This window comes from Acipenser ruthenus, chromosome 3 (genome assembly GCF_902713425.1).
Source record: "Acipenser ruthenus chromosome 3, fAciRut3.2 maternal haplotype, whole genome shotgun sequence".
NCBI classification, from domain to species: domain Eukaryota; kingdom Metazoa; phylum Chordata; class Actinopteri; order Acipenseriformes; family Acipenseridae; genus Acipenser; species Acipenser ruthenus.
The window spans coordinates 100,932,178-100,948,183 of record NC_081191.1 but is presented as its reverse complement, the minus strand read 5'-3'; positions in this window follow the sequence as shown (position 1 = coordinate 100,948,183).

The following is a 16,006-nucleotide window of genomic DNA, read 5'->3' as shown; positions in this document are numbered from 1 at the left end:
AAACTGCATTATGCATTTTATATTCTTATTTTTAAAATATATTTAACGTTTTCATTAACATATGACAAGTGAAAATATTTATTGCACATGTATATTAGTGTTGTGTTTTCTGTAAATGTCCTTCGTTTTTCATGAATAATAGTCTAAATATACTATTGGTACAACAATAAACGGAATCCTTTTAAAATAACATTATCCTACCTGGAGCTGTCTTTGGTTTTATTTTTATATACATTGTTGGTGACAGTGGATATAAAGGAAGTCCAGCTTTCCATAGCATTTTGGTACTAAGAAATGCTTTTGATGCTCTTTTTTTCTATAACTGTTTGACATTTTGTGCTGTTCAAAAAATCGTAATACAGTAAGAGGGTACTTAATAGATTAAGCTGTGTGCTACTACCGTTTGTCTCGCCGCGCGCATAATTCAAATTTATGGCAAAAACAAGAGAACAAGAGGTGCTTCAGCTAACAACAAAAAGGTATTACACTTAATGCAATTATTTAGCAGTTTTTTCCCCTCCCCAAAGTTCTTAACGTACTTGAAACCCCTAGGAAGTGAGCCTCTTGACAATAGATTGTGAAGCTGGTGTATGCCCAACTTCCTCCGTTTCAGAGCTTTTAGCCAGTGTTGTTACTGTGTTGCCAGAGAGTTCTAAAAAAAAAGTTTAAAAGTGACGGAAATCAGTATATTTTGCAGGTGTAGAATGACCCTAACAACCATGAACAGTATGTACCCCCCTCCCAATAGCAAGAGTATGACAGAGACAGCTGGCTCAGTCTTCGCTGTGAAAACACCCCCTTGGCGGACCAAACACAACGACACTGCCGTTTCTGCAGGGGAACCAGAGACGCGCCTTTCACTGAATTAGCCATAAAGACATCTTGCTAAGACTTTTGTTCAGCATCAAAGCAAAAGAATATCGCGTTTAATACGAGACGCATTGTTTCCAGCTTTTCCATGCCCCTATGAAATATTACAGTGTTGATTTACAGGCTCAGTTCTTAATCCACACATACAGCCCTGTGGTTTTGTTTGTCTTCTGCAGACGTATTCATTGGATTCACAGCTTTACATATCACTCTTTGAAATGCATCACTGTCATCACTGCTGATTTGATACATTACGTGGAGACCAGGTACACCTTCAAGGTCAAGTTAAATTTCCCATTTAAAAATAAAACACAAAGTACCATGCAAGTCTTATAACTTTATTTTGATGTACCTTACATTTATCTCTATCCGTTGTACGGACTTAGCTATTAAATCCACTTGCGTTCGCAGGTTTTGCAAATAAGATTGGCAACTCAGTAAGAGCTGTTGAGACCAAACATACCAAAGTGAGTTCCCCATCACGCGAGTCTTTATTCGCAGTCTTCTAATGATTTTCTCGATGATAAAAAGCGGTTTCGACGTGAACCTTCTTTGTATGTAGCCTACCGTACTTCAAAAGTACGGCAACTAATGAAAATTAAAATTTGTTCCACATCCTTTTCTAACTTTCAGAAAGTTTTGATAAACGTATTTCTTTTTTTCCCCTAAGGAGAAAACTTTGGGGGGATTGTATAGCTTTCTCTATTTTGATGATTGATTTGTTTTTATTCAGTCGACTTTTATTTACCTTCCAAAAAATGTTTAACAAAAAATGTGATAAATTACAAATATGCAAATTTCTTTCAATGGTCTTGTAAGTGTGTCTAGCTAGAGCTGAATAAGTCCTTGCAGTCAGTCTGTGCTCACTCAGGACCCCAGGGAGCTGATCAAAGCACCCATTCTCTTTCATCCCTGGTATTCTCCTCCAAACTATTTCGATACAATATGTTTCCATGATGCCTGTAATGTGCTGGGGACACAGAACTCGTTACAACCTAGCTAGATCTGTCCACCCCTTTTGTTCAGCACCATGGAGTTAAAAAGGGCTTTGCCAGTTGCCAGCTTTCTGAAGTGTAAAAGCATGCGTCATTTTTCACCAGGTCTCGTTTTAATATCCTCAATAGACAAACTAAGAAACCGGCCGCTAGCTCTTTCTGGCATTAATTACACTGCTGTCCAGCTGATCTGTTTTCCTATTATATGCATTTCTTAGCAGGGATTTTTTTTTTTTTTTTTTTTTTTTGCAAGACAAATGCAGCTGCGAGTTGAACTATGAATGCATTTTCATCACAGCAGAGAAATACGTATACAAGAATTTCAAGTTTCTCCTTTTCTGTAGTTTACTATTTCCATTTCTAAAGATTTTTGGTTTTTATCTTTATGTTTGGTGTTCATTTAGTTTGTTGCTCCCTTCTTTTGTAGATGGAATTTGTATGAGATACCTCACAAGTGCTTTGTGAACACACACACACACACACACACACACACACACACACACACACACACACATATAAGAATTCACATACCTAAGCCTGTTATTTTCCTCATCACATATCTAAACAAGTAAGACCTCGTACCAGTAACTTGGTGACTGCTGCATAGTTATCCACTTTCAGGCTGTTGTTCAAAGGGTTTGCATTTGGATATTTAAAAGTCAGTATAGCAAAGCCATCCTCTTTACTTTGACATATTTGGCACAGACAAGTGTTAAGAGAAGGCATGAAGAATGAAAGCCATGCATACTATTTAGTGGCTGTGTAAGTTTGGGTGATGGGTAGAAATGGCTGTCAGCCAGGTCTGGGAAGGTTTCCAGCCCTGACTCTGATGAACCCTCTCTGGTGAAACTCTGCTGGAATCCAACTTACCAGCAATTGCCATTTATCTAACAAATAATGAATCCAATTAGATTCTAGAGCTGAAAAAAAACCCTTTCTTATGTTTTTTTTCCAAACATTTAAAAAAGTAAAAGAACTGCCAAACTGCTTTACAGTAAACCAGCCGCAGAGTGTGAAGGTAATGATATATATCTGACACCTGAAGGAACAAGTTTCTATGACAACGGTCTTTTGCAAACTGCAGAATTCTGCATGAATGTGGCTCATTCAGAACTGGACTTGAATGCAAAACAAATGGTATACCTCAATAATTATCAGCAGCCAAAGTGGTTTGCGCAAGGATCCCTTTGAAGTTCTAAAGCAGCAATCTTCAATGTGATCACAAAATAGAAATAACTGACACAGCTGGGGAAAAAATAACATTCTAATATTTGATCTAATCGTGGTAATTGAGTATGAGATTATTGTACAAGATCGTGGGCTTAAAGTAGTGGACCGCCACAGCTTATTGACTTTTCCTATCGTTTTGATTGAGATCGCAACTCACCTAGGGATGGGGATGGTTAGTCAATACAAATTGTTGCTTATCATGAGACCTCCTCTCCTTGGTGATAAAGTGAGCCTCCCCAGTGAGGACAGACATAGGCAATCAATGTGAGTAAAGAACAGGAAAGTATTGCACATGCATGAAAAAAAAGATCTTGTTAACTTTTACGAATACAAACAGAAAATAACTAGCATAGAATTGTTTTATACACATTATACTGCAATATGCATAGTTTAAAATATAATATCTGCCGTATTAAAACCGCAACTATAATTGTGTACATTGCACAGTGGTCTTGTATTTCAGGGTTGAAAATCCAGAGACTCGATGAGTTAAAGAGCTCCAGTCATTGTGAGTGTCCCCACACAGCTATTGAAAGTATCTGGAAAGCACCCATTCCTCTCTTTTGTGCTGAACATAGCATTTCATTTGGAGAACTAAACACCCTTATCCAGTGTAGACTGTGCTGAAAAAACTTTACTTGAAGTTGTCACAGATATTACTCTGCAACTATTTCTTTTCAAGCATTTAAATATGTGAAAAGGTCAAGTTGCAGGAAAAAGTAAGATTTCTGTTACAAGCTGTAGCAGTTGCCTTTTTACACCAATTACTGAACCATTACCTATAGACACTGCTACTGCTCGATAATAATGACACCTTTGTTTCTACAAAGTTCTAAAATGCAATGGTCCTCCCAAGTGGAATAGAATATATGAATCCACCTAACTCATACAATTAATACTTTACAGGTATGTTTACTTTGAGCATATAATTATGTAAAATATGCCAAGTTCAATTTGTGACAAAATATTGACTAATGTATATATATTTTTATTTTCATTATTTGTTTTTTTATTTAAAGGATTTTCAAGACAAACCCAGTGACAGTCGGTGTAGCAATCCTTAACATGACTTTCAAGACAACAGAGTTATTCCCAGACATTAATATGAACTGCCATTTAATGAAGGGCTCATATTTGCCACTAGTTTTAGTGTATTAGACCAACATCTGAGTTATACCAACATTACAATTGTTTTAGAAAAATATACTTATAATCCACATAATGATACCGTATATCCATTAATGATTACTTTTGAGGCATTGTAACCAACTTGCAATAAAGTCAGAATCAGCAGCTAACAATTACTACCAATTGTAACAAAGTAGTCATTTATCTTTTACACTTGTCTTTAATATACGGTTTTTGGTTTATAAAGGTTAATTGGATCAGTGAGTTTGTATAACTGGATCTTAATTAGTTAACAAGATGTCATGAGGCTTACATTGCTCCAAACACATTCATTTGAATGGTCTGCTAAAAATGAAAAGAAAAAAATGTCATGGTTGCTGAAATATTCTGTTTTGAATTATTTCTCCAATCATTCAAGAGATTTTACAATCATTTTCTACTTTTGTCCATTAATGTTTAAACTTTTTTTGTGTGCATTTTACTGGATATTGGGGACGGAAAAGAAAGAACTCCTCTCATCTCCTCCTCATCTTCAGATATTATCTGCGATTCTGGAAACAAAAAGAAGTTCTTAATGCCACTTCAAATGGTTCAACTGTCTTTTAAAAACATATTATTTTTCTCCTTTAATAAAAAGGAATGGTATACAATTTATTTTAGCTACATCCCTGGTTAGTGTGATTTATTTCCTATACATTATAGATAGTAAAATAAAACACACACACACACACACACACACACACACACACACACACACACACACACATACTCTTCTATAAAACTAGCATTCCTTGGTTAACAATATAATTTTACAAAGTAAACATTTTGGAAAATTAATTATTTACTTCTCCAAAATCTACAAAACATAGCAAGAGAGGGCGTTGTCCTTAAAAGACTAATAACATTTCACAGGTAATGCAATTTAGAAAGAAACATTTCCATGTTTTCTCTTCCAACAATGTGCATTTTTGTAAAGTGCTATAAATTGCAATTCAAAACCACTGATCTAACCATCCCCAATCATTTTTTATACCAATCAAATGAATAAGGATACTCCCATTGGGAGGGGCGACATGACATTTCCCTTAGCAATTCTAAACAGGTCACAGACCTTTCACAGACCCCAAGGCAGTGGGAGGGTGCACTTAACTAAACCGTGTAACCGAATCAAACCAATGGTTACCCCTTTTCAATACCATTGGAATGGTGTGCACAATACTATTCACATAGCAGCACAGAAGGATTGGTCATCTGAGAAGCAATTCTGTGTTTATTGTTGGAAAGATCCACAGCGCCAGAGGTACCGCCTTACAATTTAGAGTGACTCTGGCTTCATTTTGTAATAAATAAATAAATACAAAAATGAATAAATAAAATAAATAAGGTTTGTTTTAAAGCAGACACAAAGAAACAACAGTGCTGCCCCGGAGATGACCTATAGCTTTCAGGTTGCTTGAACACATCACAATTTCCATTGTTAAGGTTGATTAATTGAGACTGATAAGTTACCATGAATAAAGATTGTTTTTCTGTTTAATGTAGTGGGCCTGATTTAGTAAATGCTTCATTCACATGTCTTTGTAATGCAGCATATGGGCAAGACGTATTCAATATCACAAAATTACACAATTTATTATGCTTATACGCTTTCACAGTTGTTGTTCTTTTCACTTTGTTGGTACCGATCAATTGTACTTTCAGTCGTACACAATCAGCAGTCTATTTTTTCTGCCATGACTCATTTTGAAATGGCTTAAGAAATAAACCTTTAAAGCAAATGAATACTGGCTATTCAAAAAAACTATATAGACACAAATTCAAAGCTGTTTATTCGCCACAGTGTGTCACATAAAAACAAGGAAGAACTTTGTAGAAAATATGTATTAAAGTTTTTTTTAATACTATCCTGGTTAAAAATTGGATATGTAGGGAACAATAAGAGAAATTTGATGTCACTGACCCAAATTGTATGAACAACAATCAAAAAAGACCACAGTGATCCTATCATACTTTTTTCTATTTCTACAAATCCATGTCACTTCCTCAATACACTTGTTCCAGTGCAGTTTGCACCAGTTTTTTTTTTAAACGAAAAACAAAACAGTACTTTAAACAAAAAAAAGATAAATAAATAACGACATTAATAACATGGTATGTTAATATATATTACCATTTGTATCTGCCTTTAACAGAAAAATGTCTATGCTTATGCAAAATATAGCTATATTTGTAAAAAAAAAATATTATACACAACAAGACTTCTTCATTTAACTACTCAATTTGCCAGGACCACCTTAGAGCACTGTCCTGCAGAATGAGGATAACTGCACAGTTTGACTGCAATGTTTGCATACTCTTTCCAAGTGACTCACACTGGCTGGTGCCTTATCTGTAATGTTTCAATTAAATAGTGTCAATTGTGATCCCTGCTCCAAATTCCCATGGTTTGGTCCTGGAGCTTGTGGAAGCCTGCTAAGGTCAGTACCACAGCCCATCTACTGCTGTTTAAAAACAGTGGCTGGGGCTTCATAAATCTGTCACCCTCCAGCACACTGCTTGTCACAAACACAGACAGACTCTATTACAGTTTATCAGGGGCCCTGACAGGCCTTTTTTTTTACAAGGCGTGCAGACTGAAATCATTGTGCAATGTGCTTTCTGTTTGGTGTAGTGGTGTGAGGAGAAGACTTGTAAATGATATCCTAAAGCCTAAAGGTTACAAGTTGCATTAAGGATGAACAGCCTACTGCTTATACAGCATCTGGCTGCTATCTGCATATGATTTTTAAAAAATATATTTAAAGCTTGATTGTTAAGAAAAAAATTATTTTTTTTAAGAAAAATGGTTTTTTTTGTTTTTTTTGTGTTGATGGTGTATCATGTTTGTTGATTGGTTAAAACTTAAAATCAGAAACACTAACTATACCACACTGTCATTTATAATGTGGATTTAGAGAGTAATATACCTAGTTTATTATATCTCAATGCAGTAAGCACCAAGAAGTAAGTTAATGTGCCTCCAATCATAAGACTTCGTCAATTACAAATCATTTACAAGACAAAATAAGTTGATCCATACATGGTTTACTGAGCCTAAAAATATGTCTCTTTTAAATATAGAGGTGACTCATTTAAGTTGGCTAATGGGTTTGAAAATAATATCTACCATTTAGTCAGAATTTCACTTTAGTTAAACTAACCCTGTTAAACATTGTATTCAATCTGTGTTTGGGATTTTGTGGGTCTTCTAAGCTCATCGGCATGGTTCTTTCAGCCACAGGTTTGGACAGTTCTGTGATACATTATTAAGATTATTTCATTTTTAATTCATGGTTTCTAATCACATATAAATAAAATAGATTTATAAAGTGCACATGAAAAACAAAACAAAAAGTCAGGAAGAACAGAAAAGTAAAAGCTGAGGGCAAAACACAGATTCTTTGTCTCTGAATATTGGATAGTTTTAATGTGTTAACAAAAATAACAGTGTAATCTAACAGATTCATTTGTGTCAGCTTCTGTGCATCTGATATTGTTTGAGCGCTTCCATATTGACAAAGAGCATTAAGACTCACTGTTGCTTTGAGCGTTATCTTTGAGAGTGATGTCTGTTAATCTCATTAGCCAAGTTCCTAATGATCAAAAAGTCAATAGCTCCCAAATAGAAGAGAAAGATTAGAAACAGAAGTCTGTGAGAAAGATCCAGCATGTGGGATTGTCAGGGTTAAAATGTCTTAAGCCTTATTCCTAGCGACAGTTACGTTATAGTTAGTAAGAGTTAATTATGGCAAGTCACAATCAATTATTTTTTTCAAAATCGTTATAATAAAATGCTTTTGTGGTTTTATGCCGATGCTTAAAAAATGTAAAATTATAATTTTTTGTCAATGCAAATGTACTGTATAAATACCCTCATGTTACAAATGTAAAACATTTTTAGAAAATGGTCCCAGTTGAAATTCACAGAGCTACCTGCCATCACTTCAGCCCTCCCCTCTGCTGTGATATATCTGCAGGAAGAGTCGCAAGACCACTGGAATTGGAATTTACACATAGAGCAGAGCTGAATTAAACTGGATGGAAGATAGTGACACTATCACAATATTAAAAACAAATGCTATTAAAATAACCAAAAACAACAACATTGAAAGCAAAAAGAGGTCTGTGTGTTGAGCTGATTTACGGGTTTAGGTGTGGCGGTGTTTAGATCAGCCACCGTTTTGATAATTAAATGGACCCCTATGTAACCTCTCAGATGGAATGCAGGTGAGACAACTCATTTATCTTTCTAACTAGCTATTCCCGTCATCCCTGACAAGAATGTCGTCAACAGGTTTATGTGTCTCACAAGGTGATTGATTGAACTCAGGCGTCTTGGGGTGAAAGTGAATTATCTTGCTGAACTACCACAATGTTTTACATCCATTGACATTTCAGTGATCGAAAGATTCTCACCACAAACCTAACAGTTACATTTGAAAGTAACAAAGCTACTATCACAACATGTTTTCGTTCCTCTAGATCAATGTCTGCTGCTATCTATAAGAAGTTGTTCTCATCAGGAAATAATAGCAGCTACTGTGTGAAGCCCCCGACACTCTGGTCAATAGAATGTGACACAGTGGCTGTTTAACACTGCATAATCACAGAAAGTCCTAACACCAGATACACATTAATTATACAACTCATTTGTATATCAGATTAAAAACATAAAGGGTTTATTTTAAAAAATGTGGTTAAAAAAAGGCAGCGTCATAAACATGGAGCATGAACACACATAGACAGTGCTTTGGATCCAAAAGTGAATACAAAAAATAATAATGTATCTAATACAGTATAATGAGCCTTAGGCATATAGTAGATAGATTTGTTAATAAACCTGAGCACAAATTATAATCTGTGCGTGTGTGACTCAGTTGACTGCCTTTGATGTTTAAATCTAATGCTAGCAATTTTATTACATTTGTTTTTTTTTTTCTCTTGTTCTTAATTTTTTTCTAAAAAGGTATTCTTTCAATGTTTGGGTGTTTCTCTTCAGGAAATAAAAGAGATGGGGTGCAGGTCTTTAAAGTAATTGACAGACTGGACTGCCTCCCTTCCTTCTGACAACTTCCACTAATTAGCATCCCTATCCAAGAGAGAAATCTGCATTATAATTAGCATCTGGCTCCCTCCGTGTACTGATTAGGAGCTGGGAGAGAGGGGGGATGGGGGTCTGTCAATTGAATGTTGTTCATATTTATTCATATACAATTTATTTTTTTTATTTTTTTATGGAGCAGTCAGACAAAATTGCAGCTGTCTAGTTATTATTTTCTTTTGTACAGTTTTCCTACAGGTATTTAAGGGAATATTTTCAAAACTTGCATTTTTGTGTTAAGTTTAGTTTGTGTTTAATGTTTAAAAAGATATGTCTGCTGACTGAAACAATCTTCAATGCTGAGTAAACCCTGCAGTTGGAATACAGTTTTTTAAACAGGAGATAAGGACTGTGTAACTATAGCATTTATATGACAGTGCTGAAAGAGTTAAAAACACTACAGTGTAGTGACAATGGGCTCCATTCAATTGATCTAATCACAAGCAGATCTAAATACCACCATTGGAATAATTGACATTTGTTATGAAAATCAAACATCTAACAGTGCCTGTAACTGTCTTTATTGCATTACTGTCTGTAAAAATAGGCCCAATGTTAGGAATGGTCCTATTTTGTGCTTTTAGATCAACTGAGTAGGCCCCAATGTATCTCTATTGTTCTTTTCTTTGCATTTTACTGATAATAGTATAATTCAGGCTAACCTTCAGCAGTCGCTTTTCCACTTGGAATCCTGATTTCAGGTCTGGTTATTCTGGCCTTTTGGGACGCAGGTCTAGATCCGATGTTAGGCTGACAATAAAGATCAACAATACATGTATTTCATGTTCCATTAAAAAAATAAATAAATAAAATGCAATCCTGTTTTACTGACTTTCGTCTGAGTATATTTAACCAACCAGTGGTTCTCCTGGAGCACTGTAGCGGAACGCCATTTTGGAACCATCGCCTGCTGGCTCCATAGCATGCCTAACACCAGAATATCAGCCTGAAATTAAAACACTGGTACATCAGTACATACACTTCCCCTGCCAAGAGGTATCAGACAATGAAGAATTTGGTGGAATACAATCTCAAAAAGGAAGACAAATCTTCTTTTTTAATACAAAAAAAGGAATACATAGTGGCACACATTTAATTTCCATTTACAAACCTGTGTCTGTCACATACTGTTTTTTTAACATGAAGGAATACAGCGCGACAGTGATCTATCGCTAGGAACCACTTCACATTTTTAATGATTCTGAAGAATACATTTGTTAACACTTCTCGTAAAAAAAAAAAAAAAAGATAGAGGTCTAAAAGCCAGGTGAAATAATGAGAATTATAAGTCTATCAGAAAATACTTAACCTCAATAAAAGGTAACAGCTGGGGCACAGCTACCTGAACTATTATTTGCTTTAGTATTAACAAGATTCTATTTAAAGACACTGGAGCCACTTAAATTAAAGCATTTGTTAGCATATGCCTGTCACAGATAGGCTTGTGAGTGACGTCAGACCAGGAAGGAGAAACACAGGACTGGGTTATGGAAGTGCTGATGTGCACGTTTATTAATTAAATACAACAAGTGAACAAACAAAACAAAACACTTATACAAAACAAAATGGCACGGTGGCCAAAGCAAACAAACAGATTCAAAAACAAGTAAAGTGCTGATTTATAGCCAGCACGAGTAACAATTGTTTTTATTGTTACTTTCTTTATCTCACAACTCACGTCTCTCGCTCTCCACTCTGAACACCAAGCTGGTTCAGCCAAAGCTGTCTCCAGATTATCAATAAATGAATCAATCTGGAGACGGTCACATTCTACACGAGTTTAGCATGGATGGGGAATTTTAACCCCATCCATGCTGTAAAATAAAACAATGTGTTTTAAAACATCAAACCCGGGGGCTCCCGAGTGGCGCATCCAGTAAAGGCGCTCCATGTGGTGTGCAGGATGTGCCCTATAGCCTGGAGATCGCAGGTTCGAATCCAGGCTATGTCATTGCCGACCTTGACCAGGGGTTCCTAGGGGTTGGCGCACAATTAGCCGAGCATCGCCTGGGTAGGGAGGGCTTAGTTTTGGCACGCACCAGCGACCCCTGTGGCTGATAGGGCGCCTGCGGGTCTGCAGTGGAGCCATTCACATCTGTGTTATCCTCCGGCACTATGGGTCTGGTGGCTTCGCTGTGGATCCGCAGTGCGAAAAATGACGGATTGGCAGGAACACGTTTCGGAGGATGCGTGTTTCAGCCTCCATTTCCTGAGTCATCGGGGGGTTGCAGCGGTGAACCGGGATAAAAAATAATAATTGGGCATTCCAAATTGGGGAGAAAACTGGGGTAAAAAACCATTGACGATGACGATGAATTAAAAACAAAACAAAAAAAACATACATTTAAATAATAATACAACAAATAGAAATACAAAATAATATTGTGATGGGTGTACCCCATCACAATGCTATATACCCTCAAAATATATTCTCCTATATATTTCCTAGTCTGGGTTGATGTTGAGGACATACAGTGGCAGTGTAGAAACTACAAATGTCACCTTGTCACCTTGAGTTATAAATTTACAGTTTCACCCCAATCTCTTTTGTGCACATGTATAGTGTGTCCCAATGTACCAATGACATTCCATCTAAACATATTTATCAAAATAAAACATAGCTGTAATCTTGTGTGTGCAAAAAATTGAGTTAAATAGAGATTTTAACGAAGGATGTAAAGCCTGTTGGTTTAAAATACATATGCGGCTGGTGACAGAAAATGCCAGCACTCTGCTTCAAAAGTAATTTATGACAGTAAGTATAACTCTTATAAATGTATAAAATGCATTTAAAAAAACACCTCTCTTATGATTTCCATTACACGAGAGTAGATGTTAAAACTTCATGCTGATTTGAACTAGGCTCTCGCCAAGATAAGCACCAACTAAGACGTAGCTTTACAGTAAACTAATGTGATTCATCTGTGTCTCCATCCATTTGCGCTTCCTTCCCTGTAATGATGTAGATATCCTTCTGTCTGGAGTTGATGGCTGAAGTGTAATGCTGGCTCCAGGGATCAGCTTATTGCCTCCCTAGCGCATCAGCACACACAACGGCTGCGATGCTGGCTCTGGGGATCAACCACAGTGCGGTCTCCCCAGCGCATCAGCTTGGTGTTTCGTCGACTAGCCCACGACACCTCAAGAGTGCTCGATGGTGATTCTGGCGTCCTAGCATCACCCCACTCCATCCCCCACTCAACTCAGCCCAGCTTACTTACCCGTACATCAGTGTTTCTTTCTTTCTATTGTGCTTGAGATCCCCAACCAGAATCTTTCCGTCTCAACCACAGCCAGTTGCTGCTCCTCTCTGCTGCTTCAGATAAGTTCTCACTGTGTGACGCAACTCTTGGCCACCGAATCCGACGTCTCTGAGAAACCGGTTTGTAGAGTGTGCCACAAATCCTCGACAACCCACCTCCACTGGGTAAACCCGGTCTCTCCATCCTCGCTGTTCCACTTCAGTGGCTAATTGAGCATACCGCAATTTCTTCCTCTCATACGCCTCATCTACAGCATCCTCCCATGGCACTGTTAACTCTACCAGGTGAACAAGGCGTGCTGATCCAGACCACAAGAAAATATCTGGTCGAAGGTTAGTGGTGGCAATCTCAGGTGGAAAAATAAGCCATTGACCAACATCTGCCAGCATTTTCCAGGCTCTAGCAGCTTCCAGTTGTCCTGGGCGAGGATTGGTTTTAACACCTTTTCTTGGTGGTTGCTCTCCTGGGTGGAGGAATGTTGTCTTTTGTGTGTAATGTTTTGATGGAACAGGTGGCAACTTATTGGTCATGTTACTTGTCTACAGGTGGCAACTAATTGGTCATGTTGTCTTCCAATGCTAAGGCCAAACATCGCAGCACCTGGTCATGGCGCCAAGTAAACCGTCCTTGGCTAAGAGCCACCTTACATCCTGTCAAAATGTGCCTTAATGTTGCAGGTGATGAACACAAAGTACATGAGGGATCCTCTCCTACCCAGAGGTTTAGGTTCTGTAGTGATGGGAGAACATCATATGTTCACCTGATGAGGAAACTGATCCTGCTCTGTTCCATTGACCATAGGTCTTGCCAGCCAATCTTGTGTTGTTCCACACTCTCCCATCTCATCCATTCTCCCTGCTTGGCCTGGGAAATGGCCTTTATGCACCTCATCCTCTCCTTCTGCTTTTGCACCTCGTTGACTACCAGCTTCCTCCGTTGAGCTGGGGCTGCCTTTTGCCATGTAGGAGGAGCTGAACTGAGACCAAGACCCCCTCTTCCATGCTGAACTTGCCCCATGATATCACCAGTTCGAAGGGCAGCCTTTGCATCCTCCACAGCTTTCTTTGTCGCCTTGAATTGGTACTTATTTGAAAGAGATCCAGATTTGACCGCTAGTGTTTCTGATTCTGAACTGGAGACAGGCATACAAAACCTCTCCAGCAGCTACTGTTAAACAGTATGAAATCTATAGCCAGACGAAAAGATGATATTAATGTATTCAAACTGTTTATACAGAACCAGTTGTTAAAACGACATAAGCAGTCTATCTGTCGTATGGAAACAAATATGTTTTCAATTCAATTGAACCAATCATTGTTGTTTTAGCCAATGAGTTAGGATCTGCAGGGAGCAAGTTCACAAGACAAGTAAAATGCATTTGAATCTGAAACCTTCTTCTTTGCCAACAGCAGCAGGATTATATTTTAATCAAAGCAGTCCTTTAAATTATTACCAAAAAACAATACATACCACATAACTAATGGAGGCAGAATAAAGTGTGGCTGCCTGTCGCTCCAATGTCTGCCTTAGGTACATCTCATTCTTTACTGCATGAAAACTAGAAACGCACAGGTTTCATTAGGAACAGTAACTGGAATTAATCATATCCAGTGTACAATTAATACTACAAACTCACCCTACTTCTCCACCTTCTCTCCCCTCTCAGACTCTGACCTCTCCTCCCTGCTCCAGGGTCACAAACCCACCACGTGTGCCCTGGACCTCCTCCCCACTCACCTCTTTAAAGCTGCTGCTCCTGCTCTACTTCCCTTCATCTACTTCCTTCTCAACACCTCACTCCTTTCTGGTCTCTTTCCCTCTGCCTTCAAACAAGCCTCTATCATTCCCCTCCTCAAAAAAACCAACCCTCGACCCCACCTCCCTCCAGAGCTACCATCCTGTCTCCCTCCTACCCTTCCTCTCCAAAACCCTTGAGCGGGCTGTGCACCGCCAGCTCTCTGCTTTCCTGTCCAACCACTCTCTGCTCAACCCTCTCCAATCTGGCTTCTGCTCTGCTCACTCCACTGAAACCGCCCTCCTGTCTGTCACCAACTCACTAAACTCTGCCAGAGCTGCGTCTCTCTCCACTGTCCTAATTCTCCTTGACCTCTCTTCTGCCTTTGACACTGTCGATCACTCTATTCTACTATCCTCTCTCGCTGACCTGGGAATCTCTGGCACTGCTCTGGCCTGGTTCTTCGCCTATCTCTCCAACCGCACTTACCAGGTAACCTGGCGTGGAGCAACCTCCACACCTCGCCCTCTCTCAACAGGAGTCCCCCGAGGGTCAGTCTTAGGTCCTCTCCTGTTTTCTCTCTACACCCACTCCCTGGGCCCCCTCATCGCATCCTATGGTTTCTCATACCATTTCTATGCTGATGATGCTCAGATTATCCTCTCCTTCCCCACCTCTGACTCCACCATCCCCTCCCGTATCTCTATCTGTCTGTCTGCTATCTCCTCCTGGATGCACTCGAATCACCTCAAACTCAACCTCTCTAAATCTGACCTCCTCTTCTTTCCTTCCTCCTCCCCCTCCTCTGATCTCTCTATCTCCGTTCCTCTGGAATCTACCACACTCACTCCCTCCTCCTCAGCTAAGAACCTCGGAGTCACCCTAGACCCCTGCCTCTCTTATTCCCAGCACATCTCCACTCTGGCACGCACTTGCCGATTCTTCCTGAGCAACATACGAAGAATCCGACCCTTCCTCACCAACTACGCCACACAGCTCCTGGTCCAGGCCCTGGTACTCTCCCGCCTAGACTACTGCAACTCCCTCCTGGCTGGCCTCCTTGTGTCCGCCACCCGTCCGCTCCAGCTCATCCAGAACTCCGCTGCTCGCCTGGTGTTCTCTCTGCCTCACTTCTACCACGCAACTCCACTGCTCCGCTCACTCCACTGGCTCCCGATCACCACTCGCATCCAGTTCAAGACTCTTATACTAGCCTACAGATGCTTTGACCAGACTGCACCCAGCTACCTCCAGACCCTCATCTCTCCCTACACCCCCACTCGACCTCTCCGCTCCTCCTGCACTAGAAGACTGGCTCTACCTCCTCTATGCTCCCCTGCCTCCAGAGCCCGCTCCTTCTCCACCCTCGCCCCGCAGTGGTGGAATGACCTTCCTACAGATGTCAGGACTGCCCAGTCCCTGACCACCTTCTGGCGCCTCCTCAAGACTCACCTCTTCAGACAGCACCTGTAGAACTCCTCTTTTTTTTTCCCTCTGGACACATCACTCTTCCTTAAATGTGCTTTACTTGCTCTTATCTGCACCCTATTTTACTGCATTTAATCCTGTACTTTAGAGTACTGTAATCTGTCACAAGTGTTATTTAATCTGTAGTATTTTGTATTTAATTATATCCTGATGTAAC